The 18739-nt window shown below is 38.7% G+C and overlaps 1 pseudogene; it reads right to left on the reverse strand.

The window, feature by feature from the left end:
* Nucleotides 1-17260: 17260 nt before the first annotated feature.
* On the reverse strand, nucleotides 17261-18379 carry LOC118993541 (S-phase kinase-associated protein 1-like; annotated as a pseudogene).
* Nucleotides 18380-18739: the final 360 nt, after the last annotated feature.

An 18739-nucleotide genomic window follows, 5' to 3' on the forward strand; every position in this document is an offset into this window, starting at 1 on the left:
ATACAAGGTCACTTTGCTCATTTAAGAGCAGTTAAAAGTAAAACATAATTTAGAAATTATGCATGAAGATTAGTATTCCCATACACACAATTCCTAGAAGCTTTATTGTTAGCTTTAACATATGGTTATATTTAGCACTTGACAAACAGGATTCTGTTTTTGCCTCCTTTCAAGAATAAGGATAAAATGTTTAAACCATTAAATATCTGGATTCAATACCTAAAACATAATGTTTTGTCACATTTTGTGCATGGATGGGAAAAAACTCAGTGGTACAGAGGGCACACATAAAAAAGTAAGATGAGAGGTAGTGCAAGTTCATACGTGTGTAAGCTCAGAGGATGCCCGTAGTTGTCTGAAGCAGTGGTGCCGGTGTGGCCCCCACCGGCGTGTGTTGTTGTTGCTCTACATCCTGTCGGCACTTGGTGGTGTTTGTCTTTCAACTTTGTCAATTCTAGTGGATATGTTATGGTATCTACTGTGGTTTTAATGTGCATTTCTCTAACTGCTAATGAAATTGAATAATTGTATATTTTTACTGGCCATTTTGATCATCTCTTTAACAAAGTGGCTGTTTAAGTGTCTCATCTAGTTTTGTATTGAGCTCTCTGTTCTTTTTGTTGATTTATAAGAGTTCTTTGTATATTTTAGATATGAGGCCTTTGTTGAGTATGTCTGCCGCAAATATTTTCCCATTCTGTACCTTGCCTTTTTACTCTTTTAATGGTATCTTTCTTGAACAGATTTTGCTAATTTTGTGTAGTACAACTTATCATTTTTTGTTTATCATTATACCTTCAATGTCCTACTTAAGAGAACATTTTCAAGCCTAAGGCCATGAAGAAATGTTATGTTATCTTCTAGAAGCTTTATTGTTTACCTTTCACATTTAGATCTGCAGTCTCATCAAAATTGATTTTTGTGTATGGAGCAAGGTCAACTTTATATTTTATGTTTTTCATAAGGATATACAATTGAACCATCACCATTAATTGAAGTGACAGTTTTTTTTCCAGTGCTCTGCAGTGAAATTTAAGAATTTATGTAATTGTGTCCTTGTTTCCAAATTCTTTTTTCTTTCCTGTTGTTTTATTTGTCTTTGTTCTAGTACCATACTATCTGAATTATAGTTCTAAGTATGTCTTGATATCCAATAGAGTAAATTCTCCAGCTTTGTTCTTCAATAGTCTCAGATCCTTTAAGCCCTTTGCATTCCCATGAACATTTTAGAATCAGTGTGTCAATTTCAACCAAAAACGATAGTGGAATTTAGGAAAACATTAAATATATTAACTAATTAGGGCAGAATTGAGATTTCTGCAATACTAAGACTTTTGATTTGTGAATGTGTGTATTCTTCATATTAAGGTTTTTTAATTGCTTATTTAATTTCTCTTGGAATTCCAGCAATACACAAAGCACATAGCATGACATCTGTGGACTGAGGACTGGAGGCTGTGGTAAACTGGGAAGGATGGATGGACCCTGGCTGACTGGGCAGTTATTTAATTCCAGGTGGTAGAAAAATTCTATCAGTGCCTTGCTCTCAAAGCAGCCTAATCTGCCATTCAAAACCAGGCCGAAGCCACAGGCATATGAATCTAACTGATGGAGGGATTCTCAAAGATGGATCTGGTACCAGAGAAGGGGGCTGGGGTAGCCTCACAATAAGGAGGACCGGTTGCATCCAAGAGATACGTGATCTGCATGATGTGGTCTGGGGACGTAGCGAGAGCTCCTACAATCAGATCCTCTTCTCAGACCCAAGAAAGAAAAGATTGCCACTTGGCCTGAGGACACATATTCCAGCTAGCAATAATTAGGGATGTAGATACTTATCCATAAACATAAACCGTTAACGAAAAAAACACCAAGAAGTTTCAGAAAATCAACACAGGCTCAGGTGACAGGCCTCACATTCAACACAAAAATAATTTAACTCTCTGTGAATATGAGTTCGTATGAGAAGCGAAGAATACTAATTATTGTAATTAGTGTTTGATAAATTAGGGAAAATGGAGCTAAAGGGATACTATAAAATTGAATCAATTATCAGGTTACATAAAACAAAATCTTAGTATTGGGATAAGTAATTGAAAGAAAAGGTCTAAACACCAGCTTAGTGAAGTGGAAGGTTAAGCTGCAAATTTTTACATAACCCAGTGCAAAATTAGATAGACATGAAAAAGTACAGTAGTTAATCATATTTGGTGCCCTTTATTTTTTCTTTTGGGGGATGGTTACAGATTCCTAAGCTTCATGCAATTGTGTGTGTCTGTTAAGTCTTTGGGAGATTGGATATAGGAAATGTTTGAAGTCATAAAGGAAACTGCTAGAAAGCATCAAGGGTAACAGTAATAGCAAAGAAAGGCATTCAGCATTTAATTAATCGATGCGCTTATCTTTATTATATTCTTCATCCTACTCTTACTGGATTTGAGGAAAAACAGGGATCTATTTTTCCCTCCCATTCTTCTTGCTCCTACCATTAGTGATTTTTATTTATAGGTCTTTTGGAAGATGACTTATAACTTTATATGGTACACCTATATCCCTACTAATTTAGTATCTTCAAACATTATTATAGCCTCCATATTAAGAGTAAGGAAATAGCTATACTTTATTTGATATTTGCTATATGGCAGACTCTGTATTGACTCATTTATCTTAACAACATCCCTGTGAGTTAGGTAGTGCTGTCTTCCTCATTTCATAGATGGTGGAACTAAGCTACCTGGGAGTTAACTAGGCCGAGGTTACATAAGTAAGCACTGGTGGGATGCACCTAAACACGCTGGGCCTTGAGCTTCTGGTTCTAACCTCTATGCTAAATGGCTTCTCCACAGGTCAATGATACACCTGTATTATGTCTGCTATTGAAGGATCATTTAGAACAAAGGGACTTTTCTCAAACTACTTAGCTCTAAAATTTTAAGTGAGAAATTTAAGTGTAAAAATGTGTCATGCTATAAAATAAATTATTTCCAATGAAATGCTAATGGCAATGGTTCCAAAATGCTGAAGCAAAGCAAACACTGGGTGGATTCTGGTGCTGCTTTTAGTTTTTAATTAGTGACTGTGAAAATAATTTCTCAGTGTTGTTAAAGCAGCTTGATAGTGGAATAACTTTACACCATTAATCCTTACTTAAAAATAAATTCACCTTGGGCGAACAATACATTAGAATGAAATGATACCGCTTAAGACGAACAATAGGCTTTTGTTAAAGTGTCTGACGTAGCAGTAACTACAGAGGTCCGCCGGCAACTGCACTGTTTTGGAAAGCTACTGACTTCAGGGACAAGGTAGTGCTGACAAAGTCACCTTTACTGTTCAGATTTGGAAGTTTGATGGCAACCTATACTCACCCTGTAAACAGAAATAGCCCAAGAAAAAAAAGAAACAAAATGTTTTTCCCTCCTTCCCCAAATGGCACATTTTCCTGGCTCTTGTCCCATAAATATGTTCATTGAAATGAAACCCAAAACCTACAAACAAAAACTGTTTAAAGCCAGACAGAACTAAAATTCTCTGTAAGAAAGCTTAGTTAAAGGCATTTGTAGGGAAATTCACATCTAAAACATGTTATACCTTAAAATATCATCCTTAAATAAAATGTTTGTTAAATGCCATAGTCGGAACTTGACCTTAATATTTTTTAAATTATTTTATTGTTGTTTAATTACAGTTGTCTGCATTTCTTCCCCAACACTATCCCACAACCCCAGCGAAACCCACCTCCCTCCCTTGCTTCCACCCTCCCCCTTAATTTTGTCCATATGTCCTTTATAGTGGTTTGAAACCCCTTGCCCCCCATTATCCCCTCCTCCCTCCCCTCTGGTTATGGTCAGATTGTTCTTAATTTTAATGTCTCTGGTTATATTTTATTTGCTTTTTTGTTGTTGATATTCTTCCAGTTAAAGGTGAGATCATATGGTATTTGTGCCTCACTGCCTGGTTTATTTCACTTTGCATAATGCTCTCCAGTTCCATCCATTCTGTTGCAAAGGGTAGGGACTCCTTTCTCTCTGCCGTGTAGTATTCCATCATGTAAATAAACTTTTTAAAAATCCTATTTCATTACTTTATGTCTGTACCATGTAAGATTTGAAGAAAGAGCGTTTAAAGTTCTTATAGTCATTTAGGAGCATTGTCTTCATTATTTTTCCTTTACTCTTTCACTGTGTCTAAATAATGTAATACTTGAGTGGAAATTCTTAAAATTCAGTGAAAATCTAGATGTTTCCTAAGATATTGATGAATTCATGCCTTCAATCATGTATATATAATCTGAGGCTAACATGATGTTCAGAGGCAAATAATATATCAAAACAAAGGAATAGGTTAGTAATCTGATCATTTCCTATCAGTCAAGAGCATGTCCAAAATATGTAACAGTTTGGAAAATATGTGAGAAAAAGTTTAGAGATATGGAAGAAAATTCTGGAAGTCCCTCTTTCAAATAAATAGAATAGAAATAGGTGATGAAGGAGAGATGATTTTTGAAAATAGAAGAAAATTATTCTTTGTTTAAAAAGATAAATTATATAGATGAAAACTCCCTGCAAAATGATTTTTGATGCATCAGAGTTATCATCTATCTGGATGAATACAGTGATTTTTGAGAGGATCTCCTTTAGGAAACTCACGCACCTGGCATGGACACCTTCTGTTTTCTAACCTTTCTGTTGAAGAATTAACACACAGAAAAAAAGCACAAATAGAGTATACGGGTAAAGAAATTTTACAAAGTGACCGTACCTGTAACTGCTATCCAGGTCGAGGCAGAAAACATTATGAAGCCTGTGGAAGTCCTCTCTCCACCTTGTGCCCTTCCCAGTCACTAGTCCTTCCCACTTTCCTGAAGGCAGCCGCCATTCTCCCAGTTAGCTCTCTCTCTCTCTCTGAAAATATTCGTTATTTATTCTTATGTAGTCTCTCTGGCCTGGTTCCTTTTGCCTTATTTCACTCAACAATAAGGATCTTTGGTTCAAATGCGTATGCTTTCTATTGTGTGGAACTGTGGGGTTTTTTCCTAAGCAATTAAAACAGTTTGCACTCTCACCAGCAGTGAACTAGAGTTCCATCTGCTCCACAGCCTCACTAACACTTTGTATCATCAGTCTTTTTAGTATTTGTCATTCTGATGAATATACAATGGTATCTCACTGTATGTGCAGTTTGTAGCTCTCAGATCATGTTTTCTGGCCATTGAACACCCTCTTTTGTAAAGTGCCCATTGATCTCTTGAACATTCTCCTATAGAATCTCTGTCTAAGTTGTTGATGAATCGGTAAGAGTTCCTTTACTGTTCCAGATGTGAGCACTTTATCAGGTATGTGTGCTACAATGATATTCTGTGCCACGGCTGCTCTTTGCACTCTCTTAATGGTGTATTCTGATGAACGATTTGTTCCTTTTCTGTGTCTCATTTAAGAAAAATGTTCCCCTATTTCAAGGTCATGAAGACCATGTTATCATCCAAAAGCTAGATGGTTTCATCTTTCACATTTCAAATATAGACTATGAACATTTTGTTAAAAATAGTATTTTAACAGTTTGAACCAATTTCTATGCTTCCTAAAATGTGCATGAGCATCCCAGCTCCCTCACACATTTGCCAAAGCCTGTTCAAACTGGGTATCATTACTGTCTTTTATTTTTACCAACATGGTGAGCTATAGCTTTTTCTTGTTATTGAAATTTATGAGATATTCAAGACATACAAAATGATAAAAATAATATATATTAGAGTTCTGGCCAAGATGGAGGTGTAGGTAGAAACACTTTGCTTCCTCACGCAACCAAAAGAAAGATAACAACCACTTTAAAAACAATAAACAACCAGAAGTGCCAAAAAATCAAACTGCATAGAACTCCGCCAACCAAGGAGTTAAAGAAACATTCATCCAGGATGGTAGGAGGGCACCTGGGTGGAGAGGACCCTTGGCAAGGTGACACACCATGTGGGCAAGGTGGGGCTGGCTGAACAGGAAACTAGAGACTTAAAGCTGTAAACTACTGCAGGGGTTTCCACAGCAGGAGGAATTCCCAGTCTCAAGGAGAGTTTGTTGGAAAGTAGGGCTAGAGCAGAGCAAGCAGATGGCGTTGTTCTCTCTCAGACCCCTCCCCCACAGACAGTGCCACAGTGTAGCATAGAGGGTTGCCCTGCACTGGCAAATACCTATGGCTTCACCCCTTACAACATAACAGGTGCACTGAGACAAAAGAGTATGGCCCAAATGAAAGAACAGATCAAAAATCCAGAAAAAGAGCTAAGTGATGAGGAGATAGCCAACCTATCTGATGCAGAGTTCAAAACACTGGTGATCAGGATGCTCACAGTGATGACTGAGCTTGGTTATAAAATGAAGGAAGAAAGAAAGGCTACTCAAAGTGAAATAAAGCAAAATATACAGGGAAAGAAGCCAGGACTCAAGTCAATGATTTAGAACACAAGGAATAAATAAACATCCATCTGGAACAGAATGAAGAAACAAGAATTCAAAAAAATGAGGAGAGGCTTAGGAACCTCCAGGACAACGTTAAACATTCCAACATCCAAATCATAAGGGTGCCAGAAGGAGAAGAAGAAGAGCAACAAATTAAAAACATTTGAACAAATAATGAAGAACTTCCCTGATCTGGCAAAGGAAATAGACTTCCAGGAAGTCCAGGAAGCTCAGAGAGTCCCAAAGAAGTTGGACCCAAGAAAGCACACACCAAGGCACATCATAATTACATTAACTGAGATTAAAATGAAGGAGAGAATCCTAGAAGCAGCAAGAGAGAAAGGGACAGTCACCTACAAAGGAGTACCCATCAGACTGTCAGCGAATTTCTCCAAAGAGACCTTACAGGCAAGAAGGGGCTGGAAAGAAGTATTCCAAGTCATGAAATCCAAAGACCTACAGCCAAGATTGCTTTATCCAGCAAAGCTTTCATTTAGAATGGAAGGACAGATAAAGTGCTTCTCAGATAAGGTCAAGTTCAAGGAGTTCATCATTACCAAGCCCTTATTATATGAAATGCTAAAGGGACTTTTCTAAGAAAAAGAAGATGAAAAATATGAACAGTGAAAGGACAGCAAACTCACAGTTATCAACAACCACACCTAAAACAAAAGCAAACCTAGAGGACAGCTAGATCAGGAGTGGAACCATAGAAATGAAGAACACATGGAGGGTTAGCAACAGGGGAGTGGGAGGAGGAGAAGAGGGGAGAAGGTACAGAAAATAGCATAGACAGTAGGTAGAAAATAGATAGCGGGGAGGGCAGGAATAGTAGGGGAAATATAGAATCTAAAGAAGTTGAGACACGTGCTCATAAACTAAGAGGGGGAAGGGGGTGTGCCAGGTGGAGAGGAATGAAGGGGGGGAATAGAACTACTGTAATGGTATAATCAATAAAATATATATATTTAAAAAATCTTTCTTTCAAAAAAACTATGAATGGTAAAAAAACAACAAACTCATAACTATCAACAACTGAACTTAAAAACAAGACAAATACTAAGCAAACAACTAGAACAAGAACAAAACCAGAGAAATGAAGATCACATGAAGGGTTATATCAGTGGGGAGGGGTTAGGGGAAGAATCAGAGTAGGGAAAAGTATGGAGAATAAGAAGCATAGTTGGTAGGCATAAAATAGATGAGGAGAAGTTAAGAATGGAAACCAAGAAGCCAAAGAATTTATATGTATGACTCATGGACATGAACTAAGTTGGGGGGCACAGAATGTTGGAGGATGGAAGTGTTCAGGATGGAGCAGGGGTAAAGAGGAGAAAAAATTGGGACAGCTGTAATAGCATAATGAATAAAATATACCTAAATTTGTAAAAACTAATATATATTTTGAAACACACCCATATATCCATAAGCCACATTTTCCTTTGTAGGGTTAGGCCAGTTGAAATAGTCTTCTGAACAAGTCATGGTCAATTAATTATCTACTGTTTATAAAGTTAGTGTGATAACAGATTCTAATAAAATTACTGTCAAGGTAAATATTCAGAATTGGTTGTCTCAAATAATTTTGGGGGTGAGAGGTTTACATGTACATGACTAAGTAAAATTTCTCTATGAATTAATTTCTAAGATGAAAATTTTGTTTCTAGATGGAAATCCCTCAATTTAAAACTTTTGTTATTGAAGAGTCCTAAACCTACACAGCCCAGTGAAATAATGGAAAGGATAATCTCCAAAGAATTAAAAGCAATAGATTGTGTACTGATGGTCCCTGGTAACACTCCTTGGCACACCTACCCAGTATAGAGCTACTAGAAAAAAGATTGGCCACAGATCTATTTCTTTTGTGAACCACCAAATTTGCTCTTTCAACATTCATTGTTAAATGGCCTTTAACTTCTGGGAAGCTGTGGATAATAGTGGAGCTTTCAGTCCATCTATCTACTATTGTTAGAGGGTAGCTGCAGGTAAGCAAGGCACCTAGTTTTCCCAGCACAGTAGTGCAAAGACTTTAGTGCCCCCAGAACATCAGGAGTAGAAGCAGCTCCATCCAAGTTTTTGCTGGTAGACAAGCAAGCCAGCAGGGCATTGCCTGCAGATGCAACAGGAAACCCTCTTAACGTGCATATTCACCCCAGGGAATAAGTAGCTTTGGGTTGAGAACCCCAAGTACCCCAAATAGATACATTTTGTATAACATATGAATTCTAATTCCAGATCTCTCTTCAGCTATCACATGCAATTTAAACTCCAGATGTGAGTGAGAACAGTTTCTACTTCCCCTTGTTACTTTTAGACTGAGAGGAGTTAGGGTTTTTTCTTTTTAATATATGTTATTGATTATGCCATTACAGTTGTTCTATTCCCCCCCTGTCATTCCCCTCCACCTGGCACACCCCCTCCCCCTTTAGTTTATGTCCATGTGTCTCAAGTTCTTTAGATTCCATATTTCCCACACTATTCTTGCCCTCCCCCCTGTCTATTTTCTACCTACCATCTATGCCACTTCTCCTCCCCTTCTCCTCCTCCCACTCCCCTGTTGCTAACCCTCCATATGATCTCCATTTCTATGGTTCTGCTCCTGATCTAGCTGTCCTCTTAGGTTGCTTTTGTTTTAGGTGTGGTTGTTAATAACTGAGTTTGCTGTCCTTTCACTGTTCATATTTTTTATCTACTTTTTTGTAGATAAGTTTCTTTAACATTTCATATAATAAGGGCTTGGTGATGATGAACTCCTTGAATTTTGCCATATCTGAGAAGCACTTTATCTGCCCTTCCATTCTAAATGAAAGCTTTGCTGGATACTTATTTGAACAAATAATATAGGAGAATTTCCCCAGTCTGGCAAAGGAAGGAGTTAGGATTTTGACATGGGAGGTTTACACACCTTGTCTCTTAATGGTCTGCTCTGTCTCCCAGAGGTACATGCTGTTGGACCACCAAACGGAAAGGAATGGCAAGAGCTCATGGGGCCAACTCTCTACTCTTCAGCAGAATTTTACTTGAATTCAGAAAAATAGCAGTCTGTTTTTCTTTGAAATATATAAAGAACGGAACAAAAGCTTTCCACTAATCAAAAGTTTCATAATTCTTGAAGCAAGTTCTTTATTAATGGATTTTTTTCAGATTTTAAGACTAAGTAATATTTGCTTAGGGATGTCACCTTAACCTTTTGTCTTTGGTTATCTTTATCTTTTAAGTATTATCTGACATATCAAGGTATGTCATTTCAGAATAATTTTAATTCATTTTTGTAGTTAAGAATGTTAAATAAATGAATTCTGTGGCCCCAGAAAGAAATGGATCTGGCATCCCGGAATGGCTGTTGCCGGCACTAAGCAAATTGGTTATTAAGCAACTTAGGATCCTTAAATAGATCTTCTTTATAAGTTATTTTGTTTTCTAGCTCTATTCATTCAGAATATATAATATGCATATTAAAATTTATTTCTTTTACCTGCTTTATTGATAACTAGCTGCTCAGTTATCTTCTAAGCCCCTCTGGCTGGATTTATCAGTTCCACATTGAACACCCTTAAAGAGAGGTTCTTTCTCTCAAGTTCCTTAACAATTGAGTCTTATGAAATCAATGATCATCCCAGGACAGGAGTTTATTTCCAGAATTTTACTGCCCTTTTTAAAAATTTTTATTAATAATGTTTAGTCTCAAATGTGGCTCTGGCTTTTACTTTCTTATAATGTTAAATCCTCTTGGTTTCTTGGTTCCATGAAGATTAATTCATTATTTCTAGAGCTTTAGAGAAAGCAAGCTATAACAATATATTAAAACAATCAACAATCTTTAAGAATATAGTATTTATCTCTTTTAGTATTCACAATTTATCATCTACAGCGGATCTAACTGGAAGTGTCCCAATCTAAGCTCTAGTGTAGAGAACATTATAAGCAATATCAGAGGTCAAAAATTACATCAGTTTATTTTAATTGACATTTGAGTACAGGCTCTTTCTTTACTCTGGCTATTATTTTCCAAGGGGTGAAGTGTAACAGTCCTCATGATGACTCAAGAAGCACTAGGTTCCAAAATAAAACCAATGGATTCTTTCTTTCATAAGGTGACATTTTAAAGTGTACTGATTGATTTAATCTTATTAGCATGAAGTTTATAAAGAAAAAAACTCTTGATGAGTTGCAGTTGCTTTATTTCATAAAACCTAAAGTTTAAAGTCACACATCATTTTTTTTAAAAAGGCAGATCATGATAGCTTTAAGGTTCATGACTGTAAAAGTCAATAAACTGAGGCCCACAGACCAAAATCAGTTTACTGGCATTTTGGTTACCACCCAGAGACTAAGAACTTTTCAAAAGGAACACTTGCAATCATTTTGATGTCAGGGAATACTAAATTTGAATGCTTAATAAGTGAAAAGTTATCCTTAAAAAAATCCAAAACTTTCTTTTTATTAGGCATGTATTTTCCTAAATGTTCTTAATTATTACATTTTAAATTTTTAAGTATATTTTGTTGATTATGCTATTACCATTGTCCCATTATTTTCTCCCTTTTACCCCCCTTCACCCTGCACACCCCCTCCCACCCACATCCCCCCCTTTAGTTCATGTCCATGGACCATACATAAAAGTTCTCTGGCTTCTCCATTTCCTATACTTTTCTTAACCTGCCCCTGTCTATTTTGTACTTACCAATTATGCTTTTTGTACGTTCCCTGTACCTTTTCCCCTATTCTCCCCCACCCCCTTCCTTGCTGGTAAACCTCCATGTGATCTCCATTTTTGTGATTCTGTTCCTGTTGTAGTTGTTTGCTTAATTTGTTTTGTTTTTATTTTTAGATTCAGTTATTGATAGTTGTGAGTTTGTTGTCATTTTACTGTTCACAGTTTTTTTAAAATATATTTTATTGATTATACCATTACAGTTGTTCTATTCCCCCCCTTCATTCCCCTCCACCCGCACACTCCCTCCCCCACTATTCTCCCCTCCTTAGTTTATAACCACGTGTCTCAAGTTCTTTAGATTCTATATTTCCCCCATTATTCTTGCCCTCCCCCCTATCTATTTTCTACCTACCATCTATGCTATTTTCTGTGCCTTCTGCCCCCTTCTCCTCTTCCCACTCCCCTGTTGCTAACCCTCCATGTGATCTTCATTTCTATGGTTCCACTCCTGATCTAGCTGTCCTCTTAGTTTGCTTTTATTTTAGGTGTGGTTGTTAATAACTGTGAGTTTGCTGTCCTTTCACTGTTCATATTTTTCATCTTCTTTTTCTTATATAAGTCCCTTTAGCATTTCATATAATAAGGGCTTGGTGATGATGAACTCTTTGAACTTGACCTTATCTGAGAAGCACTTTATCTGTCCTTCCATTCTAAATGAAAGCTTTGCTGGATAAAGCAATCTTGGCTGTAGGTCTTTGGGTTTCATGACTTGGAATACTTCTTTCCAGCCCCTTCTTGCCTGTAAGGTCTCTTTGGAGAAATTCGCTGACAGTCTGATGGGAACTCCTTTGTAGGTGACGGTCCCCTTCTCTCTTGCTGCTTCTAGGATTCTCTCCTTCATTTTAATCTTGGCTAATGTAATTATGATGTGCCTTGGTGTGTGCTTTCTTGGGTCCAACTTCTTTGGCACTCTCTGAGCTTCCTGGACTTCCTGGAAGTCTATTTCCTTTGCCAGACTGGGGAAGTTCTCCTTTATTATTTGTTCAAATAAGTTTTCCACTCGTGGCTGTTTCTTTTCCCCTTCTGATACCCCTATAATCTGGATGTTGGAACTTTTAAAGATGTCCTGGAGTTTCCTAAGCCTCTCCTCATTTTTTTGAATTCTCATTTCTTCATTCCTTTCTGGTTAGATGTTTTGTTCTTCCTTCTGGTCCATTCCATTGATTTGAGTCCCAGTTTCCTTTCCATTGCTATTGGTTTCCTGGACATCTCCCTTCATTTCAATTAGTTTAGCCTTCATATGTTCCTCTAATTTGTGACTATAATCAACCAGTTCTGTGAGCATCCTGATAAACAGTGTCTTGAATTGTGCTTTTGAGAGGCTGGCAATTTCTCGGTCACTGAGAGTTATCGGCTCTGGGACTTTGAGTTCTTCTTGTGCCATCTTTTGGGCTGTTTGTGCCTGTTACGTATGTAGCAGGATCGGAGCCCTAGGTGTTCACCAGAGGAGGGCAACTCAGTGGCTGGGTTCTAATGTTGTATGTGGGGGCGGAGTCAAAGAGGAACAATGGCGTCCCATCTGCTGCCTCCTGCGCCGCAGCCACAGGTGCAGCAGCTGCCACCGTCACCAGGCCCATGCACCTCGTCCCACTGCAGGCGAGTGTGCCACCGCCGTCAGCCCTTGCCCCCTGGGGCCTGCGTGGTCTGTCTCATTGTGCCCGAATGTGCGACCGTGGTCAGTCTGCCCGGCACCCTGACGGGGTCCGGGCCACTTGCGCGCCCAGATCTGGGGATCTGTCCCGCCCAACCCTGCTCCACTGCTGGCTCCGCCCCTCTTACCGTCCCCCTTGAACAGTTCGTGGTTGTCGGACTTCCATATAATTCAGTTTTCTAGTCTTTGGCTGTGTCTTTGTTCTCTAAACCTTTGTTGTATTCAAACTTGGTTGTGGGAGAAGGCACAGTGTTTCCACCTATGCCTCCATCTTGGCGGAAGTCTTACTGTTCACAGTTTTTTATCTCCTTCTATTTCTTAGATAAGTCCCTTTTACATTTCATATAATAAGGACTTGATGATGATGAACTGCTTTAACTTGACCTTATCTGGGAAGCACTTTATCTGCCTTTCCATTCTAAATAATAGCTTTGCTGGATAGACTAATCTTGGATTAATCTATCCAAGTCCTTGCCTTTCAGGCCTTTGAATACTTCTTTCCATCCCTTTCTTGCTTGTAAGGTTTCTTTTGAGAAATCAGCTGAGAGTCTTATGGGCACTCCTTTGTAGGTAGCTGTCTCCTTTCCTCTTGGTGCTTTTAAGATCCCCTCCTTCTTCTTTTATCTTGGGTAATGTAATTATGATGTGCCTTGGTGTGTGCATTCTTGGGTTCAACTTCTTTGGGACTCTCTGAGCTTCCTGGACTTCCTGGAAGTCTATTGCCTTTACCAGATTGGGGAAGTTCTTCTTCATTATTTACCCAAATAAGTTGCTAACTTGTTGTTGTTCTTCTTCTCCTTCTAGCACCCCTATGATTCAGATGTTAGAGTACTTAAAGTTGTCCCATAGTTTCCTACCTCTTCTCATTTTTTTGAATTCTTGGTTCTTCATTCTTTTCCAGATGTTTGTTTATTTCTTCCTTTTGTTCCAAATCATTGATTTGAGTCCTTGTTTCTTTCCCTTCCCTATAGGTTCCCTGTATATTTTTCTTTATTTTCACTTTGCATAGCCTTCATTTCTTCCTCTATTTTGTTATTGTACTCAATCATTTCTGGGACCATCCTGATTAGAAGTGTTTTGAGCCCTGGCTGGTGTGGCTCAGTGGTTGAACGCTGGCCTGGAGACCAAAGGGTCACCAGTTCGATACCCAGTCAGGACACATGGCTCAGTTGTAGGCCAGACTAGGTCCCTAGTAGGGGGCATGTGAGAAGCAACCACACACTGAGGTTTCTCTTCCTCTCTTTCTCTCTCCCTTCCTTTCTATCTAAAATAAATAAAATATTTTTAAAAAGAAGTGTTTTGAACTTATGAACTCAACATATATAATCATGTTTAAGCTCTGCCTGCCCACAAGGTGTGTAACTGTTACCATCATGTGCAGAGAAATTGCCTGAAGGTCTGATACTGGGCACTTTTCTGGTTAACACCTGCAATCCTCACTTAAAGTTCAGGCTCTGATATCTCTGGCTCTGAAACCTGCTCCCTCTCGAGATCTCTCCCCTTGGTTTAGTGATCAGATGGTTTTTTCCAGTCATGTGGTTTGCAAGTTCCCTATGATGTATTATTATCGCATGTTTCTTCCATTTGCCTCTCATGTACCTCTTATGCTGAAGTAAGGTTGGAAAAGCAGAATCTGAAAGAATTCACCAAAATATTACTGAAGAGTTGGAATTAAGAGGGATGGCTCCCATTTCAGTAAACTAGGAAGTGCTATAAGATTCCATTTGTTTAGTTCCTTGAATAATTCAAGTAAATTGCCATAGAAATGTACATACTAGCTCCAGAGAACTGATTAAACATTTTGGCAGCTTTTATCTTTCCTTCCTATCCAAATTCCATTGAAATGACAGAAGAGTTATAAAACCATAGTAAGGCCATAACAACTTTAGAAATCAGGGAAGACTGCCATCAGAAGTGCAAATTTGGGAAGATCCAGAGCGAATAGGGCAAGATTGATGGCATATCCCAAACAAACCTGCAGCTCCATAAAAATGGAAAAGATCCTCCAACACAAAAGGAACCTGTGGACAAGCCTGGGATTAAAGGCTGCAGGGAACTGAGAGGAACAGGCCGTGTATGTCTGGTTGGCCAGTTAGTGACAGGCAGTAGAGCAACTGCACCAGTGCCCTGCTCTAGAAGCAGTGGACTTTGGAAATCCAAATACGATGTGGAAGAATCCAGAAGGAGATTTTGATGTGATAGGGTCTCCCTGATTAATAAACACCAGAAGACAACAACATGTTCTCACCCAAAAGACGTGCTGTGTGCACAAGCCAGAGTGACATTGTGGCCAGCACCCTAGAATCACCTTTGCCCTCAGAGCCTGGTGAATACTGTCATTGGAAATACACTTTAGGTAACTGTACTCGGTAGTCAAGATCCTCGCTCACAAACGTAAACTGGTGACCAAGGACCAAACAATCAATAACCAGCAAAAGTTCAAATTCAACAAATAAAACCACGTCACCCTTGTGGAAACAAAGTTAATTCGGGAAATGAAAAACTTAAAAATTATTTTATTTATTGTCTTTAGTGACATTCAGGAGGATTGTAGCTTATTTTTTAAGGTGCTGTGAAAATGAATGGTTAGTGATTTTTTTAAGGTTACTCAGGCTGAATCATGGAAAGAACAGGCCAAAATCTGTTTAAGAACTGGGAGGTTGAATAGATTAATTTTCACATAACACCATGTAAAATGGCAAAGGGGTAAAAAGTGCAAGAATTTGTTTAATGTAATGTCCTCTCTTTTTCTTTTCAGGATTGCGAATTTCCATTTTGGTTGCAATCTTTCTCATTTTCTTGCTCAGTCTTGCTTTATATCTTTCAGAACTGTTCTTCTTGGCCTTGTATGCAGGTAGCACCCCTCTAACTGTGCAGCGTGACTGCAGGTGCAGCCTTAGATCTATATTTCTACTGTCGCTCCCAGANCATAACAACTTTAGAAATCAGGGAAGACTGCCATCAGAAGTGCAAAATTTGGGAAGATCCAGAGCGAATAGGGCAAGATTGATGGCATATCCCAAACAAACCTGCAGCTCCATAAAAATGGAAAAGACCCTCCAACACAAAAGGAACCTGTGGACAAGCCTGGGATTAAAGGCTGCAGGGAACTGAGAGGAACAGGCCGTGTACGTCTGGTTGGCCAGTTAGTGACAGGCAGTAGAGCAACTGCAGTGGACTTTGGAAATCCAAATACGATGTGGAAGAATCCAGAAGGAGATTTTGATGTGATAGGGTCTCCCTGATTAATAAACACCAGAAGACAACAACGTGTTCCCACCCAAAAGACGTGCTGTGTGCACAAGCCAGAGTGACATTGTGGCCAGCACCCTAGAATCACCTTTGCCCTCAGAGCCCGGTGAACACTGTCATTGGAAATACACTTTAGGTAACGGTACTCGGTAGTCAAGATCCTCGCTCACAAACGTAAACTGGTGACCAAGGACCAAACAATCAATAACCAACAAAAGTTCAAATTCAACAAATAAAACCACGTCACCCTTGTGGAAACAAAGTTAATTTGGGAAATGAAAAACTTAAAAATTATTTTATTTATTGTCTTTGGTGACATTCAGGAGGATTGTAGCTTATTTTTTAAGGTGCTGTGAAAATAAATGGTTAGTGATTTTTTTAAGGTTACTCAGGCTGAATCATGGAAAGAACAGGCCAAAATCTGTTTAAGAACTGGGAGGTTGAATAGATTAATTTTCACATAACACCATGTAAAATGGCAAAGGGGTAAAAAGTGCAAGAATTTGTTTAATGTAATGTCCTCTCTTTTTCTTTTCAGGATTGCGAATTTCCATTTTGGTTGCAATCTTTCTCATTTTCTTGCTCAGTCTTGCTTTATATCTTTCAGAACTGTTCTTCTTGGCCTTGTATGCAGGTAGCACCCCTCTAACTGTGCAGCGTGACTGCAGGTGCAGCCTTAGATCTATATTTCTACTGTCGCTCCCAGAGAATTTGGAGAGGGACGAGGAATAATGGTTAAGGGTCCCTCAGTTACCTTGAACTGCAGCAAAGACAGGATCTTTTCCACCTTGATTACGGTTTTTTTCCCTATTTCAGCAGAGTTTTAAAAATTGTTTTATTTACAATGTCAACTTTAAAAAGGTTGCTAAACTAAAGTTAACTAGACAATAAACTAGGCAGAAATCACTTTACAAAAACAGTGAAAGTCCAAAATGCCACTTTCTATAGAGAGCCCAGAATTTTGTTTTACTTGGAGCAAAGAGAAAAGAGACTTTTGGATCATCCCGGCAGAAACTCAGGCATAGGTTTGGAGTCTGTACTCAGACGACACATGCAATGAGGATGATACTCTGCAGTACAAATTGACTTGCTGCTTCATTTTCCTACTGTTTGTCTGACATTAACAGTCATGAACAGAGCATTACAACTGGTATTCAGAACAATCCTTACAGTGTTATGGTGTCGGGCACAGCATTTCACTTCTCTTTGCACCACTGGTTCTCTTTGTGTACCTGGCCTTCCTCTTCTTGGGTAAAGTCATTTTTGATGTTAAAGGTCATAAGAATCTCTTCAGGAGTTTCCCCCTCGATCATACTGGCACCAGTCTTGCATGTAACATCAAGCAAACCTTTCATATCTAAACACTTTGCAGCCAGAATAAGTTCAAAATGTGACCCTTGGTCAACCATCATTCAGGAATTCTTGGTCCCATATCCGGATATCATCTGCTCATTTTTCCTTGTTCTCATCATCCTCAGGAGCAGGAGGGTCATTCTTGCAGTGGGGGCACCACTGAATGGCCTTTTTTAATATAGCTGCACTAACATTGGGTAGAGGAACTGGTTCGTCATCGCCTCGCCTTCCATTCCCAAGTCTTCTAACATGGTTTTGATAGTCACAGATCATTTGGCAATTCAACACCAACTTCAGATATCTCTCCATCAGTACGCTGCAACTTAATGGAAGGCATGGTGCTCAGTCTCAAGGATAGAGTGGACGGGAGACTGACAAGAGCGGGGCAGTGTCAGCGGACAACAGGGAAAGACAGAGAACAAGGGCCCTTCTCCACATTGATCACCTTGGTTCTTTGTTTTGGTTTCTTTTTTTTTTTTTTTTTTTTTTTTTTTTTGTGTGTGTGTGTTAATCCACAGTTTAATGTTATCAGTAAGGCTTCCTATCAACAATAGACAGTAATTAAGTTTTGGGTGAGTAAAAAGTTACAGATAGATTTTTTTTTTTTTTTATTTTATTTTTTTTACATTTTATTTTATTTTTATTTTTTATTTTTTTTAATTTTTTTATTTAATTATTTTTCAAGTACAGTTTTCTGTCTATTACTCCCATCCCGTCCCACCCCCCATCCTCCCCCCTCCCTCCCATTTCCACCCTTCTCAGTTGTTGTCCATGTATCCTTTATATAGGTTCCNATCGCCTCGCCTTCCATTCCCAAGTCTTCTAACATGGTTTTGATAGTCACAGATCATCTGGCAATTCAACACCAACTTCAGATATCTCTCCATCAGGACGCTGCAACTTAATTGAAGGCATGGTGCTCAGTCTCAAGGATAGAGTGGGCAGGAGGCTGACAAGAGCGGAACAGTGTCAGCGGACAACAGGGAAAGACAGAGAATAAGGACCCTTCTCCACATTGATCACCTTGGTTCTTTGCTTTGGTTTCTTGTTTTACCTTGCTCCTTTAAATTTGGCTTATTTTTCAGGATGTGGGTAAGAACTATATTGCCAGAAAAAAGTGCTTGTTTCAATAAATTGCCTTGTCCACCAGACTGACAAAGATTAGTGATGGTCTCTCTCATCCCAAAGAGATTTTGCATGTTCAGAGTATTTCTCATTGGGCACCTGCCAGCATTGGACTTTAGAGTCAGACTATCTAGATTAGTAAGTGCACTGGCTCTTTTTTTAGTAGCAAAGTTTTCATTTCACCTGTAA

This window comes from Sturnira hondurensis, unplaced genomic scaffold, assembly GCF_014824575.4.
Source record: "Sturnira hondurensis isolate 20B ecotype Veracruz unplaced genomic scaffold, ASM1482457v3 Scaffold0008782, whole genome shotgun sequence".
Taxonomy (NCBI): Eukaryota; Metazoa; Chordata; class Mammalia; order Chiroptera; family Phyllostomidae; genus Sturnira; species Sturnira hondurensis.